Source organism: Schistocerca nitens, chromosome 6, assembly GCF_023898315.1.
Source record: "Schistocerca nitens isolate TAMUIC-IGC-003100 chromosome 6, iqSchNite1.1, whole genome shotgun sequence".
Lineage (NCBI taxonomy): Eukaryota > Metazoa > Arthropoda > Insecta > Orthoptera > Acrididae > Schistocerca > Schistocerca nitens.
In genome coordinates this window covers 624,921,688-624,943,373 of record NC_064619.1, presented here as the reverse complement: position 1 = coordinate 624,943,373, position 21,686 = coordinate 624,921,688, and positions in this window count along the sequence as shown.

Below are 21,686 nucleotides of genomic sequence, written 5' to 3'. Positions count from 1 at the left end.
GTACCAGCACAGCAAGGCCGTTTTGGTTAATGTTACAAGGCCAGATCAGTCAATCATCCAGACTGTTGCCCCTGCAACTACTGAAAAGGCTGCTGCCCCTCTTCAGGAACCACATGTTTGTCTGGCCTCTCAACAGATACCCCTCCGCACATAGGACACCGGATAGGGCCGAAGCATAATATGTTCCGTAATTCGGGTGTGTACAAAATCAACTGCCATGACTGCGACAGTTACTATATTGGTCAGACAAGTCGATATTTTGATATACATTTCAGGGAGCACAACTTCTCTCATATCGAAACAGCTTTTGGCTCGCATATTACTACTGAAAGACAAATGATGTAAAAGATTAGTCAAGGGTATAAATATGACATTATGCGCCAAAGGGAAGAAAAGTTGATATGCTCGAAAAATTAGAGATTTATTCCAGCATGAGGAAGGCTCCAGATAATGTTTTGAATGAATGGAAGAAATACAGGCAGAATTATTTCTTCAGTATCTTCGATGAAATGTTATGGAGCAAGCAGTCGTTGCTCTTCTGCGGCCGCACGTCCTCTGGACTGGGCAGTCGTAGCATTCTGGCCATCCACCACCTACACCCATGCTCATAAATTAAGGGTAATTGCAGAATGTGGTGCCACACAACGGGGCACTACACAAAACTGGCGCTAGTAGCATAGGCACATAGGGAACACACACGAGACACAGATCTCTAAGTCCACGGTATTGGTGATAAGTTGAAAAACCGTCCTGAAACATATGTGTTACAAAACGCCACTGTTTCCTGCGCATGTACCCCGACATCGATATGGGATATGATCACCATGTAAACGTACAAAGGCCGCACAACGGGTTAGCATACTGTGGGTCAGGTGGTCGAGCAGCCGCTGGGGTATAGCCTCCCATTCTTGCACCAGTGCCTGTCAGAGCTCCTGAAGTGTCGTAGGGGTTTGAAGACGTGCTGCGATACGTCGACCGAGAGCATTCCAGACGTGCTCGATGGGGTTTAGGTCTAGAGAATGGACAGGTCACTCTATTCGCCTGATATCTTCCGTTTCAAGGTACTCCTCCACGATGGCAGATCGGTGGGGCTGTGCGTTATCATCCATGAGGAGGAAGGTGGGATCTACTACACCCCTGAAAAGGCGGACATACTGGTGCAAAATGACGTCCCGATACACCTGACCTCTTAGAGTTCCTCTGTCAAAGACATGCAGGGGTGACGTGCACCAATCGTTATCCCACTCCACACCATCAAACCACGACATTCATACAGCAAGGACATTAATGGGTTGGTATCTGGTTCCTGGTTCACGCCAGATGAAAACCCGGAGAGAATCACTGTTTAGACTGTACCTGGACTCGTCCGTGAACATAACCTGAGACCACTATTCCAATGACCATGTACTGTGTTCTTGACACCAGGCTTTACGGTCTCTCGGCTGGTCCTGGCGGAGGTTCGAGTCCCCCTCGGGCATGGGTGTGTGTGTCTGTCCTTAGGATAATTTAGTTTAGGTAGTGTATAAGCTTAGGGATTGATGACCTTAGTAGTTAAGTCCCATAAGATTTCAGACACATTTTTTTTACGGGCTCTCCTGGGACCAGGGGTCAGTGGAATGCACCTTGCAGGTCTCTGGGCGAATAAACCATGTCTGTTCAGTCGTCTGTCGACTGTTTGTCTGGAGACAACTGTTCCAGTGGCTGCGGTAAGGTCCCGAGCAAGGCTATCTGCAGTACTCTGTGGCCGTCTGAGGGCACTGATGGTGAGATATCGGTCTTCTTGTGGTGCTGTACAGTGTGGACGTCCCGTACTGTAGCACCTGGACACGTTTCCTGTCTGCTGGAATCGTTGCCATAAATCTGAGATCACATTTTGTGTCACACGGAGGGCCCACGCTACGACCTGCTGTGTTTGACCAGCCTCCAGCCGCCCTAGTATTCTACCCCTCATAACGTCATCAGTATGTTTCCTTTTAGCCATTTTCAACACACAGTCAACATTAGCACGTCTGAAAACGTCTGGAAACTTACTCGCTGCAGCATACTCTGACATGCACCAACACACCTCTGGATATGTGGACTGCTGCCAGCGCCATCGTGGGACCACCGCAGGTCGAATGCACCGCGTGGTCACATCCCGAGGTGATTTAAACCAGCAAAGCGCCCACCAGATCGTTGTTTCACCAAGTATCAGCATTACCTTTAATTTAGGGGCGTGAGTGTCGCTGCGCCTGTCTCCAGTGCTGCTATCTGAAACCCGCTTGCTTCATGCGAGGTGGCGCTCGTCTCCATCAGCTGTCGCCTCATATCGACCAATATTTCACATTTAGTTGTTAAATTCTATGATGAACAACATTGCAGTTCTCGCTGCTTATAGCCTTAAGACATTTTGGGTGCTCTACATTTTATATATAGAGGGCGGTTTTTTCCACCGTGTAAGATTCTAGGGACTGATCGATGAGAGGATACGGAACAGAAAATGTCTAATGAACTAATGTCCACAAATTCATGGCTTCCATATCAGAGACTATTTATTCAATCACGCCTTGTTACAGAGACTGCGGTCTAATACGCGCTGTACCATGCAGCCACAGTTACAGTTGTTGTTGTTGTTGTGGTCTTCAGTCCTGAGACTGGTTTGATGCAGCTCTCCATGCTACTCTATCCTGTGCAAGCTTCTTCATCTCCCAGTACTTACTGCAACCTACATCCTTCTGAATCTGCTTAGTGTATTCATCTCTTGGTCTCCCTCTACGATTTTTACCCTCCACCCTGCCCTCCAATGCTAAATTTGTGATTCCTTGAGGCCTCAAAACATGTCCTACCAACCAAATTTTTCTTCTTCAGAAACGATTTCCTTGCCATTGCCAGTCTACATTTTATATCCTCTGTACTTCGACCATCATCAGTTATTTTAGTCCCTAAATAGCAAAACTCCTTTACTACTTTAAGTGTCTCATTTCCTAATCTAATTCCCTCAGCATCACCCGATTTAATATGACTACATTCCATTATCCTCGTTTTGCTTTTGTTGATGTTCATCTTATATCCTCCTTTCAAGACACTGTCCATTCCGTTCAACAGCTCTTCCAAGAACTTTGCTGTCTCTGACAGAATTACAATGTCATCGGCGAACCTCAAGGTTTTTACTTCTTCTCCATGAATTGTAATACCTACTCCGAATTGTTCTTTTGTTTCCTTTACTGCTTGCTCAATATACAGATTGAATAACATCGGGGAGAGGCTACAACCCTGTCTCACTCCTTTCCCAACCACTGCTTCCCTTTCATGCCCCTCGACTCTTATAACTGCCATCTGGTTTCTGTACAAATTGTAAATAGCCTTTCGCTCCCTGTATTTTACCCCTGCCACCTTCAGAATTTGAAAGAGAGTATTCCAGTTAACATTGTCAAAAGCTTTCTCTAAGTCAGTTACAGTATGTGTTCAGAATAGTTTCCACGAGCCCCAACTCATGCGTGTATGTGCTGTAACACGTTCTGTCTCACACGTTCACATCGGCCAGGCTGTATCCGAACAGTGTCAAAGGCAGCGTGAACACGCTGCTCCCTTGTCACCACATCTGGAATGAACTCTGAATACACAATAGTTTTGAGATGGCCCCATAACCATAAATTGCCTGGATTGAAAACCGATGAACAAACACGCCATGCAACTGGACGCCTTCGTCCGATCCATCAGTCAGGGAAGACACGACTGGGATGCGTCCGGACGTTAACGACGAAGTGGGCTGGAGCAGCATCATATAGCAACTACATATCCCTTCGAATCATCAGTGGCACTTCTTCCGACAGGGAAGGCAAAGTCACCCGCAAGAAACGCCAATAGTTCCGGCCTGTGACACGACGTGGAAGGAAGAGTGGTCCCAAAATACAGTCGCCAATTATGCCGACCCACACATTTCGGCTGCACCGATGCTGATGATTCGCAAGGTAGCCTCATCTGTGAATAGAATGGATGACACAAATCCCAGAATCGTGTTTGCCTGGTGAAGAAACTGCTCCCGATGTGAAAAGTCTGTCGCTAATAAGCTCTGCACACGCTGCAAGTGAAAAGCTAGTAACAATTGTCACGGAAAATGTTTCACACAGTCGCCTGGCTTACCCTGTACTGGCGTGGTACTCACACAGCGGTCGATTTCCATAGTGTTAATATTTCCCTGAAGTCTGGTGTCCCAACTTTCCGTATATGTCCTCCATGGTTTGCCGGCCGTGGTGGCCAAGCGATTAAAGGCGCTACAGTCCGGAACCGCGCGACCGCTACGGTCGCAGGTTCGAATCCTGCCTCGGGCATGGATGTGTGTGATGTCCTTAGGTTAGTTAGGTTTAAGTAGTTCTAAGTTCTAGGGGACTGATGACCTTACAAGGGAACCTCCCTATCGCCCCCCCCCCCCCCCTCAGATTTAGTTATAAGTTGGCACAGTGGATAGGCCTTGAAAAACTGAACAAAGATCAATCGAGAAAACAGGAAGAAGTTATGTGGAACTAAGAAAAAATAAGCAAAATATACAAACTGAGTAGTCCATGTGCAACGTATGCAACATCAAGGACAGTGTAAGCGCATTGTCGTTGTGTTCCCGTGGTTAGCGTGAGCTGCTACGGAGCGAGAGGTCCTTGGTTCAAGTCTTCCCTCGAGTGAAAATTTTACTTTCTTTATTTTCGCGAAGTTATGATCTTTCCGTTCGTTCGTTGACGTCACTGTACACTGTAATAAGTTTAGCGTCTGTGTTTTGCGACAGCACCGCAAAACCGTGCGATTAGTAGAAGAAAGGACGTGCCTCTCCAATGGGAACCGAAAACATTTGATCGCAAGGTCATAGGTCAACCGATTCCTCCACAGAAAAACACGTCTGATATATTCTATACGACACTGGTGACGGCATGTGCGTCACATGACAGGAATTTGTTGTCGACCCACCTAACTTGTACACTTGGCGAATGGGTGAAAAGATTCTTCTACCTTGCCCGATTTAGGTTTTCTTGTGGATGTGATAATCACTCCCAAAAAACTGATGAAAACATAATAGTTTGTCACATAAACTCAAAACAAAAAATCAAACTTTCCACTGAAGGGAAGACTTGAACCAAGGACCTCTCGTTCCGCAGCTGTTCACACTAACCACGGGACCACGACGCTCTAGAGGTTATATTATCCTTGATGTTGCCTATCTTCCGCATGGACTACTCAGTTTATATATTTTTCTCATTTTCTCACAGTTCCACACAACTTCTTCCTGTTTTCTCGATTGATGTGTGTTCAGATTTTCAAGGTCTATCCACTGTGCTAACTTATAACTAAATCTGAGGGGGGTGCGATGGGGAGGTTCCCTTGTTAGAAGTTAAGTCCCATAGTGCTCAGAGCCATTTGAACCATTTATTTCCTCCATGGTTTCCTGCTTTCTGAAACGGCACTGCCTCAGACAAACGGCGAAACACTGTTGCAAACATTGACTGCGTCAAACCAGTCTCTGGACTGAAGACGACGACAGTAACAATGGCCGGATAGATCGCTAGGGCATGACGTATGAGGAACAGTAGCCCCCTCTAGGAGGAAACGATGCATACTGCAACTCTGGCTCCATGGTGCAGTGTGTATTAGACTGCAGTCTCTGTAAACCATGTGGGGGGGATAGTTTTCCTTACACAACCTTGCTGCCCGCCGCCTGTTGACATTTGCCTTTCTCTAAGTGAACACCATGTCGGCAACCTCTCGACTGGAATAGGGAACCACTGTGTAGAAAGCAGTACCACATTCACTACAAGGTGAATCAGCAAGAGAAGTAAATCGGACATAACATTAACAATGACTATGGCAGTGAGGATGAAAGGGAAGCAGTGGTTGAGAAGGGAATGAGACAGGGTTGTAGATTATCCCCGATGTTATTCAATCTGTATGTTGAGCAAGCAGTATAGGAAACAAAAGAAAAATTTGGAGTAGGGATTAAAATCCATTGAGAAGAAATAAAAACTTAAGGTTTGCCGACGACATTTAAATCAGTTGATGCTGAGGGTATTAAATTAGGAAATGAGACACTTAAAGTAGTAGATGGGCTGTGCTATTTGGGGAGCAAAATAATTTATCATGATCGAAGTAGAGAGGATGTAAAATGTACACTGGCTACGGCAAGGAAAGCATTTCTGAAGAAGACAAATTTGTTCACATCGAGTATAGATTTAGGTGTCGGGAAGTCCTTTCTGAAAGTATTTCTATGGAGTGTAACCATCTATGGAAGTGGAACATGGACGATAAACAGTTTAGAGAAGTAGAGAATAGAAGCTTTCGATATGTGGTGCTACAGAAGAATGCTGAAGATTAGATGAGTAGACCACGTAACTAATGAGGAGGTACTGAATAGAAATGGGGAGAAGAGGAGTTTGTGGCACAACTTAACTAGAAGAAGGGATCGGTTGGTAGGACACGTTCTGAGACATCAAGGGATCACCAGTTTAGCACTGGAGGGAAGCGTGAAGGGTAAAATTCGTAGAAGAAGGCCAAGAGATGAATACGCTAAGCAGATTCAGAAGGATAGGCTTGCACAGGATAGAATAGCAAGGAGACTACAACAACAATGACAGGAGAGATCGCTAGGGCATGACGTATGAGGAACAGTATCACCCTCTAGGAGGAAACAATGCAAACTGTGGCTGCATAGTGCAGCGTGTATTAGACCGCAGTCTCTGTAACGAAGTATGATTGAGTGAATGGCCTCTAGCATGGAAACCGTGCATTTCCGGACACCAGTTCATTAGATCTTTTTTGTTCCGTATCGCTTCATCGATCAGTCCCTAGAGTTCGTACACGGTGGAAAAAGCCACCCTCTATATTCTGATTTCTTTATTTGATCTACATTATATGTATGCAGCTCTGATTACTTTTTATTATTCCGTTGCATTATTACATTAGGCATATGTTAGACATTACCATCCTTTTTAATCGTCTTTACTATGTGTGGTGTGCGTACTGTAAGACCTTCGGTACACACACCATCAGATTATTTGACTTGTCGCTCTAGCGAAGTAGGCGAGTGTCAGCAATATGTCTCATGGTCTTATCGTGGCGTGTTTATCTTCTGCCGTTAGGTCAGACGATAGAAATTCCACTTGCACACTTAGAGTAGCAGATTGACAGTGACCAACTTTAAACAGAACTTGATTAATTTTCACACACATTTATTAAAATAATGAAAATCATAGATATTACGTAGCTTGATTCTGGATGCTATTTACAATTGACAATCTGAAGTTCCTTTGGTCTTGGTACATTAATCTTATTGTCACATATCTCTGATACTTGACAAAGTGTCTAGTCATTTACCTTCATGGCTATGTACAGGAATATGGTAATCTTATTAGGCGCAGACTGAAACTTGACTACAGACTAATGCAGACTAATGCAGACTGGTGCAGACGAATGAAGACTGACTAATCGGAGGTCTGTACACTCGTTATAATACCTCACACGTTCAGGTATCACTGCGCGAGTGTGATCCGCGAGGAGAAAGGGTTGTACGTTAGCAGCAATCTCATTGGCTGCATTACATATTAATACGCGGATCGGCGGAAGCAGAATTTGGTCCGTCTCTAAGGCAGCGCCATCTCGTAGTGTGGAGACGGACGAGCGCTGCGCCTGCGCTGTTGTAGTTAGCGGGGCGCGCTCTAGTGGGAAAAGTTGTGTACGTGCTGACTACGCGGAACTATGTACACAACACTATGTTCCTTTGCAGTAGACATACGATATAATTGTGTTAATCTTTATAAATCCAATCCCTCCTTCGCCATCTATCGCCAGTGTTGGCTACTTCGGTTGGTCAGTAGGAGCTGTAGCATAATTCAGTTCGTTTTGACGTGCCTTGTCAGACCGGTGGCGTGCAGGTTCTCATATTATCCTCCAATTTGTACATATTTTATAAAGATGACTACATTGCACGCCATGTCATTTTCTTGCAGTTCTCAAGGCTGAAGAGCGGCGTACTCAGCTGCTGACAGCCCGCCTTGTGTAAGGTGATAAAAATTACAATAAAGAAAAAAAAAAAAGCACGCCATGCAGGATCATTCTTGTGAAAGCCGGGATATGGTATTTCCCTATTTTATGACTGTTGATCACTTAGATGTATTACCAAATTACTATGAACTGTATGGCTTGAATATTTACAGCTACAGAACAACTGACAGTTTTTGGAACCGTTGCATATACTGTTCTCACGATAAAACCTGTTACAGTATTGCAAGTAATGAGCTTTTGATCGAACTACCCAGCCAACGACCTGCAAAGCTACAGTATGTCATCCATATTTTTATCGCTACTGTGTACTTTGATGTTTTTATCATTTGACTCTCACATACGATCAGTCTGTTACGTACGGAACGTATCCAGTTAGCTATATAAGGCGGACTGTGTTGTAGCTCTTAACTTCATTCCTCTGTTACTTTCATCGTTTTAAAATTGGTTGGACTTAGGCACAAGCTTCTTGAATTTAATCATGAGTTAATCAGTTACATAGGAACTGCTTCTTACAAGCGGCACGTTACCTGTTTAGGACGTAACATTGATCTCTGCCTCGTAATCCTAACTTATCGCCATTAATATCTTTATATTTTAAAATCCAGTGTCATATACAGTAAGCTTTTTGAGATTCGTGGTCTGCAATTCTTCCGACACAACCTGACTTGCTCAAGGTTACTTTCTCACCTACGTCCTGTTTTTGTTTAATTACTTATGAATGCATATTGTCGCAAGACTACAGCTAACAAAGTTTTGCGATGATTATTCACCACCTTATCATATTTTGAAAGGTGAGTTACCTGATAAGCATTAACATATTTTATGCTACACTGTTAAATTGCTTTTTGAAATGTTCAGTTGTATATCTAGAACTGGCTCCCCATTGTTCTGGCTCAGGTGTTGTACAGTGTTTTCGTATTCTACTTCACTACACATAATATTCTTAGGCTATGTTTGCTACATGTGGAACGGATCGGTAGGTGGTTGCAGATAGCAACAGAAAGTAGTTATGGAGCTTTTATTGTGATAGGAAAATTGCGGTCTAGACATTAAAAGTTTTTAATTTTAAATTTTTCATTCTTCTTAATTAAGAAAGCCGTCTGTTCCGCCTGAGTATGTCAGGCTTCAGTAAGATAATACACTACTCAGTCGCCCAAGTTCTGCTTTCTGTAGCTGTAAAATTTCGTTATTTGGGGCCTTAAAAATAGGAAATTTAGTACATGGTAAAATTTATATTTATTATGTAATTATTGTGCACTTTGTAAAAGAAGGCCACAAGTATTTCTGGGAAGTATTTTACAGAGTTTAGGTTCGGCCAAATACCATCTATAAGTTGTTTATGTTCACACGGCGTTACGACCGGCAGTAGTTCCCACAAATTGTTTGGTACATTACTGTTTTTATCACAAAAAACAGCTAGACATGATGCCGTTAGTAGAACCCAGAATTTGAGCCTGATCAGCTAGAAGACGGCACATTCGCCACTCCGAATTTGAGCAAACATTACAGCTGCGACGAGCGAAGTTGTCGCCGACTGTAAGTGAAACTGTTGCTGCGTCTCATAATGCAGCGCAGGATCCTATTACGCAATTACTCCTGGAACTAAAAGATGAACTGTCTCCTATCAGTCAGAGGCAGAAGGATACGAAGGAGCAATAAAATGATTTGACTGGTCAGGTCACAGAAATTAAAACCAAGATTGCTAGTCATATGTCCAACGAGCTGCGAGATGGAAACTGTGCAGCAAATTATCTCCAAAGTGCATACTGAACAGAGCACTTCTACACAGTCAGTTAAAGATGAGTTAGAATATACAACAAAAAGTCCTAAGATTTGCCTAAATAGCAAGAAAGAGTCCAAACTTACCGTAATGATGAGATAGGTAAAATAAAAAAGGAACTAAAGGCAGTAAACCAACAGATCCCGAATCACACATAACAGGCAGCTCAGGTAACTGATACTCCTGATGTTTACCACAATTTAGTACCCAATGAAAGCACTCATGTTGATGAAATGCATTGCAGTATTTGTCGCCACGAAACCATACGACTAGGAGTATGGGAACAGAGCAACTTTTTCTCTTATTCTGCCAGTCTACTCAGATACAAACAGCTTCAACTGTCCACTCTTTGACGAAAAACAATAATAAGAATTCAACAACTGTTGCGGTGCCAGTTATTTCTCGCAGCTGCATGTGAAGTTTTGTTTGCGCGCTACGTCACAAGATGGAGACGTCAATTCAGTGACCAAAGCAATGACGCGGGCACCTGCGATACACTCAACACGCCTAGCGCTGCCCGACTTGTATGAGTAAAATGACATTGATGGAAACTGAAACGGTTACCGCCCCCCCTCCCCCCCCCCCGTTATGGTTGAGACACTAACACTGAACATCACATATTATTTATTCTATGATGCATTACTCTAACAACCGACCGCCAGAATGGGTGGGGACAATTTCGTTCTAAATCAGACACTTGACAAAGAAGATTGAAAGACTCTGTTCGCACCGACACCTTAAAAATAGTTTCCCCAAGTAAAAGTAAGCCACTAAAAGGTGAAAACCAAAGGACTACTCAATTAACCACCACTGAATAGATTCAAAACTATGTCAGAACTAAGGTAAAATAAAAGAGAACAGTTTTTGTATGAGTGCTATAAAATAAATGACCTACTTATGTCTGAGACACTCTGGTTATATTTTACTGTGTTAGTAAGCTATTTTATAAGTAACTAGGACGTACTGGTGGCTAGTTGCTGTTATTAAGGGGTTCCGGAACGCCCTATACTTGCAATGTTAAAATAACGCTTATAAATTACATCTTTCCTCACAAAGTATTTGAGGTACGAAGTTGAACTTCTTACAGATTATTTATTGGAATATGGGCTACAACTTAACACAGGGATTTTACAAAATTTTAGTTCAGTTATTAAAGATGATTTTTTTTCAATTGTAATGAAAATTCACAACATTTTTTTGCAATTTTTTATTTATATATTCAAAAATATACAGTTTTTTGGAGAAAGGCTGTGTTAAATTATGCAGAAGGTACTGTGTAACATTTACTGAAAGTTTGAAACAAATATGTTTGGAAGATCCTTAGGAAACATGTAATTAGTATGAGAAAATAAAAGTTTTGGGAATCGAGCGACAAAGATTGGATTAACTTTTTAGCGCATTCCAGGTCCATAGGATGGATTATCTTCATCCTCTGCAAACTCCTCCTCCAGCTTCCTCTTGTTCCTCCTCCTGTTTACTCTTGCTTGTATTTCTAGACTCTTTACAGCCCTGTCTGCAGCCCGAAGGCGTTCCTTGTCTAAAGCAAGCATCGCTCGTACCATGTTAGAACCTATCTTCATTCCCATATTTCTAAATACCTTGCACCTTACAATGTTGCCATCATTGAAAGTCGCAACAGCATCATACACTCCAAAGTGAAGTGTTTCTATTCCAACAAATACAGTCTTGGGGATTCTCGACCATATAACACTATTTACACTTTCATTGGGGTTTTGAGTTTTTCCGTGAATACACTTTTTAAACAGTTCAGGTGCTGCTAAGTCTCTGAAAATAGGTTTTATCACCTCCATTATTGCATGAGGCAGACTCTGCTTATGAGTGTACACTTCACCAGTTAGCAATCCTTTGTTATATTTACACCAACTGTCTTCTTCTTTGGGACACAAGCTATGTTGGGGATTTTCATCGTCTTTATTGTTTACAGTAATAACACATACCTTTGGCTTTCCAACATTTCTCCTTTTCTTAAAAGCTTTCAGAGGATTTCTAACAACTTTACTTTTACTCATTATTATACTTCAACAAAACAGAGACTCAAGAAACAGAATTAATTACGAATATTTTCGAGATAACGACAGAGTAAATAAACATGAAACAATCGACAATCACACCAGCGATATATATTGAACCATCACAGGTTAGCCACAACACATACTTTATCCCACATCACTAAAATGTACCTGATGAACACGGACGTTAATAATAACACCATTTGACAGCAGTTTAACAGCGCCACAGTGGGTCACGCCCATGTAGAACACATTTCAAAAAAAAATTAAAAATAGTTGTAGTCTTCGGAATTGAATAAATTATATATCTATTAAAAGGTAATAGTCTGCAGATTCAGAAAACGCAAAAAAGTAAAAATTGAACTTTTCATGATTTTGAGCCTTTCCGGAGCCCCTTAAATAGGTACACACTTGTTGAGGTGAGCAAAGATTGGTATTATGACTACTGTAGTTTTACGGTAGGTTTATAAAAGGCAATCGCAGTCAAATTACACGGCACAAGTAAATGATTGGAATGTAATTTTGTCGGGAGTATCGAATTTTTGGAGGAGACGAAAGAATGTACCTTCCATAAGGAATAAAATTTAATTAATGAGCAACTAAGTAAGCATTTAAGCATTTTTTGAAACATGTATGAGGTAGAGTAGATGTCGCCTTATCTAAAACAACTAGTTTGAAGAGTAATACTATTTACATTAGCTAAAAAAAAGTATCCGTGTTCTCAAAGATCTGAATTAATAGACAATGCAGCGCCAAAGGCCTACGAAAATAGAAATTTAGCTGTGTTAAACTACAGTATAAGTATGCATAGTTTATCCTGAAGCCTTAGTTATAAACTTTGACGCAATGTTTATTCACAATATTTATGTGAAAATGTTTCATTGGTATTCTATAGATTAAAGTGCAACACACACATACACACACACACACACACACACACACACACACACACACACGCGCGCGCGCGCGCGCGCGCGCGCGCGCATACATACACACAAAATGAAGGTAAGTACCGTGGAAACCGTTTAACTTATGAAGTACAATCTGATGAGATATTTGGGGATTTATTTCTAATACATAAGTAACTTCTCCATTTGAGGGAGTGGAAGCTGTAAAAGCAATAGTTAAGGAACGTCATGACAAACTACTTTTTTGATTACTAGAGTATTAAAACTGTGAAAGAATTTTATACCTCGAAACTAATGAGAATGATATGTACTCTTTGCAGAAGGATCAAACTATACAACTATATGCTATGAAAATAAAATAACCATATCCTAGTGAACCTGTTGGCCACAAAATGGGCTGATTAAATGATGTAGAGATATCTTGGCTGGATATTCTACCCTTCAGCACTGTGTACAGTAGGTAACAAGAAACTTATCAATTAGTGTTAATTAGTAAATAATAATATGATGCTTAGTACATTACACACATGCTTCTGATTAAAATTTTGAAGAAAATGTAGAATTTTGAATAGTACAAAATAACTGGACTACTTTTCTTATGTCCAAGAAGTGTTGTAAATATATATACTGTATGCCTATTTGTAAGAGTAACCAAGTTGTCTCTCACCAAAATAGTTATTAGGGCACCATCTGATACTTGAATAAGTAGAGGAACAATGAAAGTTGGCAGCCACTGCTAATGAATGAAGCTGTTTTAACGAATTCACTAGGAGGTCCAAATAAACGAAAATATCATATAGAGCCATATATCTGTGGATGTTGTGAATTTAATCTATACACTAGTGCCACATTTGAAGACTTGATAGCAACTTGAGTTCGTTGCCTATTTATATCTAATTTTCGATTTTACTTGCGTTTCTGAATTTCAAGATGGCTGTGTCACTAATATGGAATACTAGTATTCCATATTAGTGCCGTACTTTCACAACCGTTTCATTTATAGGTATTGGTTCAAAAAGAACTTCACGTGCTCTAAAGCAATGGGATGAGTCTGCTATGCAAATAGCAATTAAAAGATTTAGAGAATTAAGATGGGCTATTTGAAGGCAGCAAAAATTTTCCAAGGTCCCAGGGCCACTCTATGTAGGTTAGTCAAATCAGATTTACCAGCTGATTTAGCCACAAAGACTGAAATGCAGCGAAAAACTGTCCTCTCTAGCGAACAACAACAAAAGCTATAGCATTACAACGAAAATTTAATTTTTGGACTTACCCGAAAGGATCTTCAACAGATGGCGTTTCCGTTTACCAAACCCAACAATATGCAGAATCTGTTTTTGGGCTGGAAGAAGCGGCACAAAAAGGATATTTCGATTCGAAAAGCCACAGCAACCTCAGTTAATAGATCTCTAGGTTTCACAAGAGAAAATGCGACAATATTTAATAACTGAAAATATTTCGTGTTTTACTATTGTGTTGTTATGTTTTATAGTGTTTACTTTGAAAATGAATTTAAGGAATCTTTATTATTTGTTTTAAATTTAACGATCTTGAAATGAATGGATTGTTTCATAATTGCACCTTAAAATCTGAAGAGCCAATATTGTCAAACCTTGTGTTAAGCCTAATTTAGAAATGTTCCGAATGTATTATGTATTCGAAAACACGGGAGGCGTTAAAGTACATCCCACAGATATTTTGTTTGCTTAATGTGAAAAAGTGAGAAATTTCTGAACTAAAACCAAAATAGTATTCCATATTTGTACCACTTCCTCTAGTAATGTAAGTTTTTTCAGTGACAATAATCAGAGGTTTTAGTCGAAATTCTGTGTTACGGTCTTTCATTTAGATTAAGGTCACCCTTCACACGCTGTTAACAGGTTTCGTAACGACATGTGGGTCAGTCTCCCTATATGAACTGTAGCAACCGGCTTGGACAAAGTCTGCTTAGCCGCCATTGCGAGAAACTGTAGTAATTGCTTAGAACCAGTATATCATTTGAGTAAAAGAGCCTAATTGCCAAGCGCACTTGAGGTATTCCAAATTTTCACGGTCGCGAAAATACGTGTCCAAGCTAGTTACCCCGAGAGAATAATATTTTTTGTCGTACAGACCTTTCGTCAGTTTAACTCGCCCAGTTCTTATTAAGGTGAGCTAAAACGTGCCACAGTGGAAGGCAGCTTCTGCCAGACGCCAATCCTCAGGGGGCACGACGTCAGGGTCCAGCATCTGCTGCAGTTCCCCATCTGAGCAAGCCAGCCAGCCTGTTCTCATGTTGAGAACAGTATTCTTCATCGAAAGACATCTTCTATACACGACGATCTGCACAAGAAATGTTTTACTTGCCAAAACCCATCATCAGTGGCCTATTATGCACTTCTATAGCAATTAAATGTTTGTCAGTCGATATGACTGGATCTGAAGAACATCCTATAATATAGTACGCAGTTTGTCATGTAGGTGATTGCTGTCAAATTTTATGCAGCGACAGTCCTTGATGTTGTTTGACATAACTGTCATAAAGAGTGAACCTCTTCTTGTTTTACTATTCTTATTTAAACAATAAGTTTAATTATATAATTGCTCAGACTGACATGCCAGATGTAGGATCAACCAGTATTCGCTTCCAAATTTACTAGAGCCACAATTACTGCCCACGACAAGTGCAGAATGGATATCGTCAGGAAAAGTGTAGCACAGGCGAGGTACCTGAAGCACTGAAGTACGTCGTTACGTGGTTGAACGACTTATGAAGCTACTGCTTTAACTGAGTGCTCAATCCAAGAGGGCATTTCTTTCCTGCGATCAGAGTGCTACCACCCAACACATTATGTGTGGTACCGCACCTGATTTACATAGCTTACGATCAAAAATACCGAGCCACGGTTTGGACACTGAGAGCACTACAGGATGTTGCAGACACCAGGTTCGTTCTGAGGAGTGAATTTCAGTGCTTATACGTCACTGTTAGCAACGAAAGTAGGAACGTCCAAAACCGTACATTCTGCCCCCGTAGTGTCTCTGGAAGAACATTTCTCGGGTCGTTCATTATTTACATTTCAATCTAAAGGTTGGCGGCAGCGGCTTCTTGCTTTCTGGAGGAACAGATTCTCTCACAGGTCCCAGGACCGTCGTAACAGCGCTGCGACACACACACAAACACATACACAGAGAGAGAGGGAGAGAGGGAGGGAGGGAGGGAGGGAGGGAGGGAGAGCGAGAGAGAGGGGGGGGGGGAGCGGACGGAAGAATACGCGATCACGAGAGTTGAAGGAAGAAAGAAGTTTAATCTGCGGTTCGGATAGCTCCCTCATTTCAAAATGATTCAGATCTGTTTGAAAATAAGAACTTGCGCTGTATTCCTTGCCAGAAAATAGTCGGACTCTAATCGCAATAGATGCTTTCAGAACAGTATCCTTGGACTCGCGGAGAAAAACTCAATACAGAGTTTCTCCAGGTTTCACGACGTTGTCAATTTTGGAATTTCTGTCCCAGTTGACGATTTCATTTGATGCACAGAATTTAGAATGACGTAGCAGCCTCTTTGAGGTACTGCAAGCTTCGTGCCTAAACTCCAGCTGCACATTTTTCTTTCTTGCGACGTTTCATTATACTTGGTTCTTATCATCCTGCGTCCAGTGAACTGCGTATGGAACAAAATTGTTTGAATTGGTAATATTTTTAAGGTCAGTAAGGACACATTCTTTTTAAAAAGGATGTACATTAGAGTTTCAGATTTTAATAAGTGCTGCTCAAATTTTTCGTCGACGAAGTAATAACGTAGGGTACAACGGGGCTCTTCCTCTCATTTCTACTGTAAGCCGTGCGTAATATGACATGAAGCGTTTTAAAAAAAATTCAGTCACTGTGATACAATATGACAATTTAACTGTGACTACATTACAGTATTCAAAAGGTGGAAATTTGTTTACTAGAACAAAATATTAAACAAACATCTGAAGAAAGTAGAAATAACATAGTACCAAAATGGTGGGGCTATTCCGCCCAGTATATTTCAGTGTCCAAATGACAAGCATTTACCACAACTAAACATTTACCGTCCTTTTGCACCCACACACACTTCATGAAGCCATGTAGCACATTGCTGGCACTGTATCCAGTCCTCCTTCTTGACCGCGTCTAACTAATAATATTTCACTCCACAATAGCCACAAGGAATGTTCTCATGATCGTCTTCGATTGCAATTGGCTGTAAGTCATCATCCGACTCACTCACTTGACGATGACGTTTCTTACTTGCATTATCTTTGCTTTCCTCCCTAATTTTTAGTCTGCGTTTAGCCTTCGCCGCTTCGTAGTTCGTGTCCGAGGTCTTGGTTCTGTTCATACCATTTTTCGACGTCCTTTCGTATATTCGTCTTGCTAGGCTGGAAAGGATTGCACTGAAAGGAGAAATCTTCTGATGAACGAAGGGAGAGGATCTTGGCAAAGGAGACTCAGGTCACAGCTGGGAATATTGAGGAATCTCCGGAAGGGGACATGCTGACACATTGGAAATGTCTGCCTGGAAATGAACTAAGGAGAGAAATTTGTCTTCCGAAATAAAGGGAACAGTTCAGTACATTTAAAACCTTTAACACCATTTCCATCGGTGACAGATTTATCCCTAGATGTGGAAAAAAGTTCTCAGGTGTTAAAATTGTTGATTACACCTCCTGGTGTCAAACATACGTTATTTGCTGCAGCGTGATGGTAGAAAACTTTCAGCGGCTTGAATACTGATCTATCCAGAGGGTGAGGGGCATGTGTGGTGTGAGTTGGAAGGCAGAGCATCCCTATGTCATTCTGACGACAGTACACTGGAGAGAACGAGAAATATGGCCATTAAAAATTAGAGGACATTTTTCAGTGAGCGGTGGTTCTGAAAGTGTTCGAACCACATTAGAAAAACATCTTCGTTCACATACCCAGAATCAGACATTGTAGCTTCTGAACCCACTGGTAGGGAATGATTGTACACCCCTCTAAATCGAACACCTTTGAAGATATCAAAGTGAGGAATACAAACGCCACCAGCACCACAGAGAGGTATAGTAGTGATATTTTTCCCCCTCTCTACGTCTGTTATCTTCACTACTTCTATGGTACGTTTGCTGTCACCGTTTTAGGTGCGGAATTATTAAGTGGCAAACTCGTCTCGTCAACACTGAAGATGAGATGAAGCGTATCATAAACTCCAGACTGCTCAGACAAATTCCGATACACATCGAAAAATGCAGTCACGTCCTGATTATTCATCCCCTCTGCTCTAGCTTTTGACAAGGGTTGTGTCTTCTTAAACCCAGTAAACCAGTCTTTACCTGCAGGCTTGTGTACCATGTCCCAGAGATGTTCGATGTTATTCGCTTTGCATACGTGAATGCTGCTCTTAGAATTTGTTCAGGAGTGCAGCCAAAACCCCTTTCAGTTGAGTCTTTTAACCTAGAACTTAAACGGCCATCTTCTTTTGGGCTGAATACAGTCGGAAGACCAGGTGGTCTATGAGGTTTCTTTTCTTCCATTACCAAATCACTTTTTGAAGTAGTCATCCGATCTTTGTCGAAAAAGTAATTCTAAACATCGCAGCAGCTTCTCTCATATTCACGTCTCTGCCCACAACACTTGTTACTGTGAGTTCCGTTTCTTCCTCAGACCATGAAGCGCTTGGCTTTTCCCTTTTGTATGTACCGACCATTCGAAAAGTAACCACGGAAACATGTTCTGTACAATTTCACATTAAACATAGATTAAACTAATAATCTGACCGATCGGAAATAGCAGCACGTGTACAGGGCGAAAAGCCCCATACTAAGACATTTCGAAAGGCGCGCCAAATCAGTCCTTTGAGGAAAACCCAGCAGCATTTGTTGACACACACGCTACATAACCTGTATTCGTATACGAGTAACATAAAGAGTTTAAAATTTGTCGTTATTGTGCATCGTACACCTTAATTTTTAGGTCGTTTTCTTTAACTATGTCAATAATCAATCACAATGTGTTTACCTCTAATGTTTGTTCTTCTGTCCTGCCCATACTGTACCAGAAGACAAAATGGTTCAAATGGCTCTGAGCACTATGGGACTCAACTTCTGAGGCCATTAGTCGCCTAGAACTTAGAACTAGTTAAACCTAACTAACCTAAGGACATCACACACATCCATGCCCGAGGCAGGATTCGAACCTGCGACCGTAGCGGTCTCGCGGTTCCAGACTGCAGCGCCTAGAACCGCACGGCCACTTCGGCCGGCGTACCAGAAGACAACCTTAGTACAAGGACGTGCGGTGGCTGGCGCACACTGCAGACAAAGCGACCTTCGATTTTGAGAGGAACTAGCCTACTGTTCCAACATGTCCCGTTTCAGGCGGATTTGTCCTGTGAACGGAACAGTCCCGCTATACCCTAAGTGACACACAAGTTTGGAAGAGGCATAGAAGTTCAAGGAGGACACATTCACGGGCGAGATGACATAGGTAGGATGTAAGGAAGAGTTGGGTGAAACGTTGTAAAGGATGGACAGTATGCTTACCACAAAAAATGGCCTAAGGATAAACAGAGGAAAGACGAAGATGATTATGGATACTGCACTGGTGTGCAAAACTGGTGGAGGCTCTGTAATGGTGTGGGGCTTGTGCAGTTGGAGCGATGTGGGAGCCCTGATACATATAGATACGACTCTGACCAGTGACACGTACGCAAACATTCTGTATGATCATCTGCATCCATTCATGTCCATTGTGCATTTCGAAGGATTTGGGCAATTCCAGCAGGACAATGCGTCACCCCACAAGATCCGAATTGCCACAGAGTGGCTCCAGGGACAGTCTTCTGGGTTTATACACTTCCTCTGGCCACCAAAATCCCCAGGCATGAACATTTACGAGGATATCTGGGATGCTTTGCTCTTTTAGAGATTTCCACCCCCTCGTACTCTTACGGAATTATGGGCAGACATCGAGGATTCATGGTTTCAGTTCCCTCCAGCACCACTTCAGACATTAGACGAGTCCATGCCACGTCGTGTTGCGGCACTTCTGCGTGCTCGAGGGGGCCCTACACGATATTAAGTTGATGTACCAGTTTCTTTGGCTCTTCAGTGTAATTTGTACAGGTAAACGGAATACGTGCCGTGTCCTGTTAAGAAATGTACCACGTCCTGATTGAGGGTTGTACGGCCAAGGGCTGTGAGCGTTCAGCAGAGTTTGGAAAAAGTACACGGACTCATTGTTCTTTTTCACTGGTGATTCTGCAACAGTCTCCCAAAGACTCTACCTTTTAGGGCGGCGCACCTGTCACTCGATACAGCTGGCCTGTATGGATTACGTTTGGCAGGTGAATCGTCAGTAACAGAGTACGAGTGGAAGTCATAATGTTTTCATCACGAGTATCACCTAGACGTAATAAATTTTCGTAATTAATTTTTTGTTAATATGCAGGTACGCGTCTGTAGTCCTGTGTGACGGTTCGCTCGTAACGACCGTCGTGACTCGTTTTTAATTCTAGAATACGCGATCTAGTTCCGTGGTTTTTAATAACACTACTGCTGAGACGCCTTGAACTAACGGCGTGGGAATTTTCTGTGTGTTAAACGGATTGAAATTGTTCAAGAAAATTGTATTTGTTCGTGCTACGCCGCAGCTGACGCGACCTTTGGAGCCGCAGCTGACGTGACCTTTGGAGCATCAGCAACTGGTCGTTGGCGGCGAGCTCTACAACATGGAGGCGATAATGCAGCGCTGGTCGAGGAACGTCCGACTGCGCCCGCTGTGTTCCGAAAATGTTTGAAAATATTGTCTTGTCAAGAGAGATTTATTGTGCTGCATGTACGCACCAGAGCAGATTTATTTGATTGGAATTTTAACCGAAATGTTACTGATGGCCAGTAAATTACGGCGCGATATCTGGACAAGAATAAGAAGAATACATCGATACTGATTCACTTAAATTCTTGACTTGTGACTGGCAGTGGGCTTCATCAAGTGTATTTACTCATGTGCTAGGTTAGTTGAAGTTTTGTATTGAGAAGAAACATCCGTTACTGTGTGTAAAACTACGAGGGCTATTCAGAAAGTAGGGAACGTTTCCGTCTGAGACCGCTAGGCGCGCGCCGATCGCGTACATTTTGGTATGTGCATGCTCGACAGCTCAGTCGACATCCATCCGTGACAGTGGGAACGTCTCTGCGCTCATGGTTTTTTCGATATTCGAATTTGAAATGTGCGCTGCAATCGAAAATCTCACCCGTTGTGAGATGCAATCTGTGATACGGCTTTTGTTGTCAAAAAACCTAAAACCTGAATGAGAGCGCACACTCCGCTGCAGTGTGAAAATCTCATTCTGGAAACATCCCCCAGGCTGTGGCTAGGCCATGTCTCCGCAGTATCCTTTCTTTCAGGAGTGCTAGTTCTGCAAGGGTCGCAGGATAGCTTCTGTAAAGTTTGGAAGGTAGGAGACGAGATACTGGCAGAAGTAAAGCTGTGAGTACCGGTCGTGAGTCGCGCTTCGGTAGCTCAGATGGTAGAGCACTTGCCCGCGAAAGGCAAAGGTCCCGAGTTCGAGTCTCGGTCGGGCACACAGTTTTAATCTGCCAGGAAGTTTCAACTTAAAACCTATATAAATTTATCGTGAATTGTGCGAAGTGTACGGAAACAACGTAATGAGTGAATGTTACGTCCGGAAATGGTGCATTCGGTTTTAAAATGGCCGAACCAACGTTCATGATGAAGAGAAGAGTGGACGCCCGAGCATTGTGACTGACGATCTTGTCGCTAAAGTTGATGAAACTATTCGTGAAAATCGTCGCTTCACAATAACGGAGGTTTCGTTTTCTTTTCCACAGGTTTCACAGACTTTGTTGTATGAAATCGTCACTCAAAAGCTAGGCTACCTGAAATTTTGTTCACGATGAGTGCCCAAAATGCTTACAGGGCACCATAAAGAACATAGAA